General features: G+C 42.4%; 1 pseudogene; it reads right to left on the reverse strand.

Moving 5' to 3' along the window:
- Positions 1 to 1,654: 1,654 nt before the first annotated feature.
- LOC132429216 (elongation factor 1-alpha 1 pseudogene) lies at positions 1,655 to 2,728 on the reverse strand (annotated as a pseudogene).
- Between the last annotated feature and the right edge of the window lie 8,969 nt (positions 2,729 to 11,697).

Raw genomic sequence — 11,697 nt, forward strand, 5'->3', positions numbered from 1 at the left:
CATAAATACCTGCAGCAAAAGCAAGGGACAACTATTGTTTAGATTTGATGTATAAATCAGAGCTGTATTTTTTTTTTACCATAAGTAAAGAAATTACTTGGAAAGACTAAAGGGTTTAGAATTCTCCCCCTTAGAATAAGCTCAGTAAACCTCAAACAGAATAAACAGAAGGAACACCACACCCGGGCATATATTTAAACTACTGAGAACCCCATTTAAAGAGATAACCTTAAAAGTAGCCAGAGAAAAAACATTTTCCATAAGGAAATAAAAATACAAATAATGGCTGACTTTCAGAAGTTATAGAGTAAGGTCTAGAAGATAATGTTACCATGTCCAAGCTCGTATCGCTCACAGCACGATAGGGCAATAAATTGAGAGACAAGTTGTTGGGGCAAGGAATAGTAACTTTATTTGGAAAGCCAACAAACCAAAAAATAGTGGACTTCTGTCCCAAAGAACCATCTTGCCTGAGTTAGAATTCAGGCTTCTTTTATACTAAAAGGAGAGGGACTAAAGCCAAACATTTCCTGGTTCCAGTCAGTCTCTGGAGAGGATGTGTTCATTTCTTCCTTCCTGCAGTCATTCACAGGTGGGCTGGTCAGGATGTTTCCTGTGAGCTAAACAAAGGTATTTTAGCTTCACGCTCATTATCTGAGAGGCAGGGTTCCCAGAGATGGGCCATGATGTATAATTTAAGCTTATAGGCAACATCTCTTTTGTGATTAACTTATAATAGAATACAAAGGTTGTTCCTTATCACAGTTCCCCACTGTCAGTGTCCATATTCCACAATCTTGTGGGGAAAGGGATGAAGACCACTCTGGCTACTTTCTGCTGAATGGGGGTGATGAATCTTCCTTAGAATCTTTAGTCAGTAGTAAAATCCTCTTTCCTTTTTTATCTACAACTATTTGAATCTGATGAAACCCCTTAGCATTTGGTTGTCTAATTTGTAATTGAACTTGGAGTTTTTGTTCCAGTTCCCAATACATATACTAAATTCCTATGCTATTTATTTGGACAAAAATGAACAAATAGGTTGATGCTTCTCCAGCTACAATGAAATTACCATTTACTTCCATTGGATAGGCAGACCTCATGAACAGAGTTTAGTGCTCAATATTCTACCATATTTGGCAACTGCTAGTTCTTTTAGAGCATTTCTGGATTCTCCCACCGAGGCAGACACCTGGAATGGCCTATCATACAATATTTCAAAGGGGCTTAATATAAGCCTGCTTCTGGGAGCCACTGATCCACAGCAGGGCAGCTGACAAGGCTGTATCCCAAGTTAAAGTAATATTCATTTTCTCAGTTTTTCCTGTTGATTGCGGTCTCCAGGATGAATGTTGTTCCAATGCCTTAATCCAAATCAGGGGACAATTTCCTTCAGGAGGGCTTTAACCAATTAAAAAGTACTGATTTTTTATTTATGTGTGTGTTTTTCTAAAGTGCTGATTTTAAAAACTACTACACACAAAACAAGTGGTCCACAAAGCATTCTCCTTTTCTTTTGCAAGTTTTATCATGCATTGTTAATCATTCACCAGTCTTTTACTATTAAATTTTAATGGCTAATTGAGGCAAACAGTTCTGAGACCGTTCTTCCACCACTGATTAAGACTGGGGTGGCAGATACTGGGGATAATATTCATTTACCCCTCTGAGCTTTCGGGGCAGACTTGGTGACCTTGCCAACTCCAGCTGCCTTCTTGTCCACTGCTTTGACGATAGCCACAGCAACCATCTGTCTCATGTCACAAACACCAAAATGACCAGAGGAGGATAGAGAAGGTCTCAACACACATGGGCTTGCCAATCACCATATCAATGATAGCAGCGTCACCAGATTTCAAGAATTTGGGGCTACCTTCCGGCTTTTTCCCAGAACGATGATCAACCTTCTCCTTCAGCTCAGCAAACTTGCAAGCAATGTGAGCCGTGTGACGATCCAGCACAGGTGAATATCCAGCACTGATATGGTTCAAGAAAATCACTTGAGCTGGAAGCCACCTGCTTCCATCAGTGGGTCATTTTTGCTGTCACCAACCACATTGCCATGATGAACATCTTTGACAGACACGTTCTTGATGGCGAAGCCCACACTGTCACCAGGAAGGGCTTTACTCAAAGCTTCATGGTGCATTTCAACAGACTTTACTTTAGTTGGAATGTTGACTGGAGCAAAGGTGACCACCATGACAGGTTGGAGAACACCAGTCTCCCCTCGACCCAGAGGGAGAGTACCAGTACTAATTTTGTAGATGTCCAGGAGGGGCAGACACAAGGACTTGTCAGTTGGATGAATTCGTGGCAGGATGCAATCCAGAGCTTCAAGCAGCATGATGCTTCTGGCATTGCCATCTCCAGGGCTGACTGTCCATCCCTTGAACCAAGGCATGCTAGCACTTGGCTCCAGCATGTTTTCACTGTTCCAGCCAGAAATTGGTACAAAAGCTACTATGTCAGGGTTGTAGCCAATTTTCTTAATGTAGGTGCTGACTTACTTAGCAACCTCCTCATAGCTCTTCTGGCTGTAGGGTGGCTCAGTGGAATCTGTTGTTTTAGCTCCAACAACTAGCTGTTTCACGCCCAGAGTATAAGCCAGAAGGGCATGCTCATGGGTCTGCCCATTCTTGGAGATAACTGCTTCAAGTTCACCAACACCAGCAGCAACAATCAGGATAGCAGAGTCAGCCTGGGTCAGCATGTTTTTGATAAAGTCTCTGTGTCCTGGAGCATCAGTGATGGTCACATAGTACTTGCTGGTCTCGAATTTCCACGGGGAGATATCAATGGTGATACCACACTCACGTTCAGCTTTCAGTTGGTTCAAGAACCAGGCATCCTCTTCAGAGACTTTCTGTCCAGGTGGGATATGCTTCCACCCATCCTGAAAAAGTATCCACAAATGCTGGCAGGCATCTGAAATTTCCTGCAGCTCAAGGCATTTGAGTCCAGTCCTCAGTGGCATGGGTTCCTATGTTGGGTCCTCATCTGGGGATGTCCAACAGCAGTCTTTGGGTTTATTTCTAGCACAAATCATGCAGTTCTGATTGACTCGCTGGATGGTGTTGTGTAGGTAAGGCCCCATTATATACTTTTGAATCCGTTGTAATTTGGCATCTCCCCCGTAATGGGCACTATTTTGAATGTGCTACAGCACAGTGTCCAAGAGTGCCTCAGGGATCAAAACAGCTGTGCACTACATTTCCAGCCAGATGAGGTGTGATCCAAGTGAAACCCCACTCTTTGGCCCTCTCTGTCCTTTTCTGAATACACTGGTTTGTATTCTGACAAGTCAATCTGTGGGAGAAGTGATCCCCTTGCCTAGAGTATATTGTTTTAGATTAGGTGTCCCAGCATCCCTTTTTAATGGTTTTCATACTGGCCATGTGTTTTCGGCCTTCCCTGGGGTGCTGACAACACACACTTCTGGTCTCATCTTTTTGTAGACCTGGGGGCAGGAGGTGGGGGGAGAGCTCCATCTCCTTTCCTGGGATTTTCATGAGCGCCATCTGTAGGCTTAAAGTGTGGTCTGGTGAAACTCTGATGTCAAGCTGTTCTGGTGAAAACTTCAGGGTGAGGTCTATCAGAAAGTTCATCAGTTCATTCCCCACTGTCAATTTTACTGGGGCCTCCTGTGGGGAATTAGATGCCTCAAGTCCAAGGGAGCCTCTGGGCTTCTTCATTCATCACTGTGTTCCTCTCTTTCTACCATATGAGAAGCTCTCATCTTTTATCATTTTTCTTCTGTTTTCCAATGGTCTTCCTTACAGTAAGTGCATTATTCCTTCCCCAATAGTGGCTTACCTCTCTTTGGGTTACTTGCCTTTTAGGTATTCAATGCCGCTGCCAGGAAAGTGGCGTTCTGTTGTTCCCTGTTGCACACTTTAAAAGCAACACCTACCAGTTGAGAAGGGTTCATTCTAAATGCACCATCTAATCTTTGCAACCTTCTCTTCATATCTTAGGTACTTAGCTCAGAAAAAGGTCAAATTTACCATTCTAATATTTTCAGGGGCTTTGGGGTCTGTATTAGTATGGCATCTGTAGTCCCGATAAATCCTTTCCAAAAGTTCAGAGAGGTCTTCCTTTGTTTTGCTGAATTTCTTGAACATTGTTTAAACTCATTTGCTTTGGTGTCCATTTTCAAAGCCCTGCCAAGATGCACTAATAAATAATGCTCTAATAAGTGCATTCTTCCTTTATCATGGTCCCAATTTGGTTCAGCTGTGGGTACTGCCAAATGGGCTTCGGGTATAGAATATCCTCCCTGTAAGAAGGGTTGTGATCTTTCCAGTTAAAGAAGTCTGAGAAACCCAACTGTCTGGTCAGTTGCACTTAGCCCCCTACGTGTGATGACAGCAATGGAAATTGCCCTGCCCTGGGAGTGGCTCCTGGCCCAAACTGGCTGCCCTGCTGGGTCTTAGAAGATGATACCAGACCAAGTCCCTGTGCCCCAGAAACTAACATAGGATTTTCTAATTGATCCCTAGAAGGAGGGGAAGTCCTGGGCCCCAGTGTCAGGAATTGGGGCTGGATAGGAACGGAAGGTGGTGGAAGGGGTGGATGTATTGGCAGAACAGGCAGAGCGGCTGGGACAGCTAGCTCAGTTGGAGGAGTTGAGATTTTAAGATTTGAAGGAACATATCCTCACTCTTTTTCTCTTCCTTTTCTTATTTTCCCTGATATAATAGCACAAATGCTTACACATAAAGGATTTCATCATTCTTCCCTGCTTCTTCACAAAATAGCCATAGAATCATTCAAAAAGCCACTGTAAAACCATAAATAGGATTTGATCGTCTCTAACCATTAAAAGGATGACTTTTTGCCTTGGCATCAAGCAACTGGGCTGAATTCTGGGCTGGGGCTTTTGGTGATTTTAGAAACCAAGTTGAACCTTTCTCTTCTCCCGGGGAATGTCCCACAGACAGGTCTTTTTTTCCCCTTTCTATTCCTTTCCTCCATTTGACACCAGTAAAAGTTTTAAATATCACAAAATTGATTTGGCTGTAAATGGAGAAACAGTGCCAAACAAAATGAAACGAAAAACCCCAAAAGACAAAGAGAAAATTCTAGATAAACCCCCAAGTTTGGTCTTGGGGTTTTACATATACCAACAACACAGGAGACCACAAGCTATGTAATTAACACAGCAAGGCTGACAGTACATGGTACACAGGGTCCCAAGATTACCCTGCCTAAACCCCTTGTGGAGATCCTAACGGGTACTGCGGCCACACATCGTTACTATAAAATATCATTTTCCTCTCAGTCATGGGTTCATGGCTGTAATCAGATCACTTATCCAAAATGTGCCTCAGAGGATTTTCTTTATAGATAGAAAGTGGATAAAAATCCACTTTTAAAGACAGAAATTCGGGCTCCCCTGGTGGCGCAGTGGTTGAGAGTCCGCCTGCCGATGCAGGGGACACGGGTTCGTGCCTCGGTCCGGGAAGATCCCACATGCCGTGGAGCGGCTGGGCCCGTGAGCCATGGCCGCTGAGCCTGCGCGTCCGGAGCCTGTGTTCCACGGAGGAAGGGGCCACAACAGTGAGAGGCCCACGTACTGAAAAAAAAAAAAAAAGACAGAAATTCAAGACAAACAAAACACAAATGGCACACACAAACGCTAGCATCCAAAGAAACAGACAAACCGGTTCACAAATTGGGTAAAAGTCCAACAACTCTTTTCTCTCTCCAATAGGGCATCCCTCTCAAATACAAAATAAATTAGCTTATTCCAGAGAAAAAGCCCCAAATAGAGTTTCCAGCTATCCACACCAGAGCGACTTACCCTACTCTATGGAGCCCGTCATCTCCCAGATGTCAATTCCTTGCTCCAACTGCCGAGAGCTGCTTTGGGGAATTTTGAAGGGCAGATTCTCAGGACAAGTGGTCTCAGCAGCTGCTAGGGCCTTACCAGAAAAGTCCCCCAATGGGGGTGGGGGGGTGGGGCATGGTGTGTGGGGCAGCTGGCCACAAGCAGCAAGGCCCCTGGCTGGCTGGCTCCCCCAAATTTGTTACCAAGTCCAAGCTTGTACTGTTTGCAGCACAATAGGCCAATAAATGGAGAGACAAGCCGGTGGGGCAAGGAACAGCAGTTATTCAGAAAGTCAGCAGACCAAAAAGATGGTGGACTCGTGTCCCAAAGAACCATCTTGCCTGAGTTAGAATTCAAGTTTCTTTTATCCTAAAAGGGGAGGGAGTAAAGTCATACACTTCCTGGTTCCCATCAGCCTCTGGAGGGGATGTGTTCATTTCTTCCTCCCTGCAGTCATTCACAGGTGGGCCTGGTCAGGATGTTTCTTGTGAGCTTAACAAAGGTATTTTAGCTTAATGCTCCTTACCTGAGAAGCAGGGTTCCCAGAGATAGGCCATTATGTGTAACTTAAGCTTACAGGCAACATCCCTTTAGTGATTAACTTGTAATAGAATACAAAGACTCTTTCCTATTACAATAAAATAACATTTTAAAAATGCTGGAAGAAAAACGACTCTCAACCTAAAATTCCGTATCAAGCAAAATATCCTTTCGAAATGGAGGCAAAATATAAACATTTTCAGATAAACAAGGCACATCTGCCCTACAAGAAAAAAAAAGTCTGTAGGCCAAAAGGGAATTAAAGTCAACGACATTTTTGGAACTGCAGTTAGAAAGGGAGACCATTGAAAATATTAAGTGGTTTAAACCTATGTTTCTTTTCTTAAATTCCTTCAAAACAATTGACTATTTTAAATCCAACTATAATAACTGTATACCACAGAGTTATAGCAAATGTAGCAGAAAATTACTTAATGATAGCACAAAGGGGGGAGGCAAATGACATTATGTTGTTATTACATTGTATGTGAAATGGAGTCATATTAATTCAAGATAAAATATGATAATTTAAGAATTCATATTCATAATTATTAGGGAACCACTGGTCTGAGCCATCAGAGCGTGACGTTCTCCTGGAAAGTGTAAGTCTGGTTGGAACTTCTTTCTGTGTATCTCTTGCATGTTAACAAGACCCTGTACTGGCAGCCAAGTCAATCATAAAGAGAACCAACCTCAGAATGAAACCAATGGTGATCACAGAAGGAAAAAGAACCTGCTTCCTTGATGACATCAAGGGCTTGCTGCTAGGCACCAACCTCAAGCCTGGTCCACATTTGGACTCTCAATTTGATGAGATACCAAATTTCCTTACTACAGCCATTTTGAATCAGGGCTTTTTTTTTTTTCTTACTTTAAGCCAAAGCACCCAAACTAATATACCATGTGACTATATCATGGAATCATTTAAATTGTGTTTATCAAAAGACTTTAATAGTATGGGAGGGCTTCCCTGGTGGCGCAGAGGTTAAGAATCTGCCTGCCAATGCAGGGGACAAGGGTTTGTGCCCTGGTCCGGGAAGATCCCACATGCCGCGGAGCAACTAAGCCCGTGAGCCACAACTACTGACCCTGTGCCCTAGAGCCCACGAGCCACACCTACTGAGCCCATGTGCCACAACTACTGAAGCCCGCGCGCCTAGAGCTCGTGCTCCACAACAAGAGAAGCCACCGCAGTGAGAAGCCCGTGCACCGCAATCAAGAGTAGCCCCCACTCGCCACAACTAGAGAAAGCCCAGGTGCAGCAACAAAGACCCAACACAACCAAAAATAAATAAAAATTGTTAAAAATAATAAATTAATTAAGTTAAAAAATAGTACGGGAAATATTTATGTCATAACAGTAAGTATAAAAACATTGAATACAAAATGTTAATGCTTTTCCTTCAAGCGTTAGCTACCAAGGGATCTAATATTATTTCATAAGCTTCTAATATACACCAGACACTGTGCATGTTAGGATGTATTCTTTTTTTACTTTATCTTCACAACTACTCTATGAAGTTTCATTCATTCATTTATTATTTATTTATTCATTATTTACATTCATTCGTTATTCATCCGTCAAGTGGGTATTGACTGATAAGCCCCTAGCTAGGGACTACCATTTCAATATGTTCTTTGACTTCATGGGATCTACTTTCCAGTGTCGAGGAGGAGGCATGCATCTTACAAGTAACTGTACAAATATTTATCTGCATTTGGGATGAGTTATGTGAAGGAGATATACAGAGTTTTAAGAGAACATGCATCAGAAGAAATGGATCTAGCTAGGGTATTAGTGGTGGATGAGTCATGGAAAATTTCCCTTTGGGAGTCATTCTTAAGTTCATAACTGAATGCTGCAGGAATGGAGGTGTAGTGAGGTGTTTTCAGGGATGGGGTAAGAGTAGGTGTAGAGAACCAGTGGAAAACCTGAGGAAATTAGACTGGATAGCTTCTGAGGTCTGTTGAGTTCAAACGTCTAAAGATGTCTTAATAACTTCTAAGCTTTGACCTTCACATAATAAGTCTCATTAACTTATCAGACAAAAGAAAGGGGCAGGTATGACAGAAGATGTGTGACAAATATCCCTTGACTCCAGCAGGCTAGGATGATTTGGGGTCACTGATGGGGCTAAGCTGAGTAGGAGTACATTGCCACTGATGCCGGCCGCAGGAAGCAACTCGGAAACCTGAGTGTTTGTTGATTTTTCAGGGTTTGTTCATTTTGCTCTGCCACGTGTCCATAAAATGAAATGCCTTTGCTCAGCGAAGGATTTCGCCATGTGTCCTGTGACCTGCTCTTGCGAAACCATAGTGGTGGAGATCAGGGTGGGTAAAAGGCATTCTCACTTCTCAGGGCTGCTCCGTCACACTCCAGAAAATGGAGTGGGCACAGTAGGTCAGTAAATGCTGGAGGCAGCTTTGGACATAACTCAGAGTCCATCATTCAGACCAAATTTCCAGTTACTGTTCACCAGCCCTTCATGGGAGACCTCTAGCAAAGACGTTTTGCAACCCATATTTTCTCTGCAAAGAAAAGTTCCCAACCAAGAACCATATGATATAGAGATGAAGAATTTTTTCATTCTAGATCATTCTGCCATATATCTTGCACAGGTTTTCCCTCATATCTTAGCTCAGTCATCCTATACCCAAATTCAACCACAGTCCCTCAAATCATATCCCAAAGTAGCCACTCATAGGTGTGACACCCCAAACCAATCTATCCCAAGATGTCCCTCCTCTCCAACACACCCCAAGCAACTCTACCCTCTGCTATTTTAACCCCTTGGGCTACTGAGCAAGATAGTTCAGTAGACGGAAGTGCCCAAAATCTATTCTCACCCTTCTTCTCCATCATTTGGACTGGATGCCTCAGAAAGGTTCCAATCTGATTTTTTTTTTTTTGAATCCCTGAGTTGGTTTGGATCTCACCCAAAAAGAGGTAGGTTTCTTGTAGAGTCCATTTGTATTAACTTTGAAGCTACACTCCTTATCACCTGATCCAAACTCCCCTGACAACCCTGACAGATAAAAATAAATAACAACATGGAATATTTGTAGAAAGTTCATGTTCTAGGCACTGTAAGAAGCATGTCTCATGTATTATCTGTTTTAGTCATCATTATAATTCTGTAAAGAAAGTTCCATTATTGTCCATTTTAAGATGTGATAACTCAGGCTTAAAGAAGAACCAGAATTCTAAACAAAGGCTACCTGATTCTAAAACCTGGCTGTTAACCCTTGCTTCTATAACCCTCAAAAAGAGAAGAAATGCAACCTAGGTATTAACTTAAGGCCCTTCTCTGTTGCCCACCCCACATACCCCTGCAACTAAGAGTTTAATTTTAGCAGATCTGGAAACTTTAAACAATAAAGTCCAGCCCAGTTCAGCCAGTTTACCATAACTGCTTACCACTGCCTACTCCTTCCTCAAACATACATCTGTTTTGTCCTTCCTTTTTCCTTGTTTTAATACTTAAAGACAAAGTTAAGTATGCGTATACTTACTTACACATCCTTAAGGTGGAAAGGTGTTCAGTGAACTGAAAAAGGACAGGTACCTGGCAAAATTTCAAAATACTTTATTTTTCTTTGTTATTTACCCTTTCAATGCTATTCTCCTAAGTCATCTTTTGGGAAACAATCCTTTCCCTTTCTTCTACTACTTTCTCAGAAATATTTCCGTGTCCTCTGATTATCACATCATGGTCCGCCGTGTCCATATTCCAAACATTTCCTAGTTCCCCAAATCCCTCTTTTGCGCTAGGCACTGGGGGTGCAGACTAATTACGTTACACTATTATAACAGACTGATAATACAACTGCTTGTATCCCATTAGTTGGCCCACGCACACACACCCATTCCTTCCGTTTTCACCAGCTGACACTTCTAACTATGGCTTTAAATGCCCTTTCAAGTAGATTTTGTTTGTTCAGTCTTTTTACTCGACTTCTATTATTAGAAAGAAAGATTATCTGACACAATAAACTCTGGGCATCTGTCCTTTTTAATTTTCTTCTTTAGATCCTATTATCTGTCATTCCGTGCTTTTGGATTTTGGGTCCTACCTAGCCAGCTTGCAAAATAGAATTAGTAAGGAAGAGAAGACAGCTAGTATGATTTCTTAGGGGGCCTCAACTTCTTCCATCTTGTAGCATACACTTTTTTTAAAGCTTGGCTTATAAATGCTCAATCTGTGTACCCTGACATAATACTTATTATTTTCATGTGAACAAATGAACATTTATGCTAAATTATCGTGAAATTTATGGAGCAATACACATATTTTAAGATGTGTGTCATATTCTTTTGTTGCAGACTTATTTTCAACACGAAACTCCACATAATGTCAGTTGGATTTATACAATACCATTATAACTTGAATTTTTTGTGATTTCTGGTTTTCTACTTCTGTGTTTGAGAACTGTTCATCTGTTTGTCTGTTCATCATAGCTGACCTACAGGGACCCTGGGGGAGGCGACGGTTGTGCGTCCACATGGGGGACACTGGAAACCTGGAAACTTGTCTCTAAGTCTTAATTCTGGTCCCTGCTTGTGCTCATCAACTACCTATTGGGTAAGATTTGTATCTCTAGCTTTGTGCTGACACTCATCACTTTTGCCTGTGGATAAATGTTGCTTAGGAGAAACAGAGATGTGAGGATGGAGGAGAGACAGGGATTGACTAGATATCCTAGGCCATCTCCCACCCAACTTCCATCATACCCAAACTTCAAGTTTTTTTACAGTTCCTATCTTCACAGCAGTCTGCTTCCATAAGCGTTTCAATTTGGTGTTCATCTGTCTGCTCAAAATTTCAGGCTCCATGACAGTACCTTATTGGGGCAGATTTATTCTGTTTTTGTTTCTTTTTATTTTTTCCATTATTTCATATAGTTATTGGTTTGAAGAAGACAGACACGTGTTTGGTTCACCCTCTCCACCTAACTTTCTCCCTTTCCACTCTTTCTCCCAGGCTGGTCCCACCCTCCACATCATATCAGTTCCTTCATATTTGCCTTATACTGTTGCCCTTGCAGTCAGATGAACCTGGGCCGATCCTACTTTACCGTGGATGCAAACTCCCCTGAAACAGTACCTGAGTCTTGGGCTTTACATATGAATCTTCCCATGACCCAGTGAACAGTCTTTTCTTTTACCTTCAGGGAAAGCCTCAGCTCAGGAGTATGGGAAGCACTAAAGTTGATCCCAGTGGACTGTCTCTGCTGTGCTCTTTTAGAGTCCTTTGAACAGGGAGAGGGAGTAGGTTACTAGGGACCTTCCCACCTCCCTTCCTTACCCTGAAGAAGCACCTGTT

Source organism: Delphinus delphis, chromosome 8 (genome assembly GCF_949987515.2).
Source record: "Delphinus delphis chromosome 8, mDelDel1.2, whole genome shotgun sequence".
NCBI classification, from domain to species: domain Eukaryota; kingdom Metazoa; phylum Chordata; class Mammalia; order Artiodactyla; family Delphinidae; genus Delphinus; species Delphinus delphis.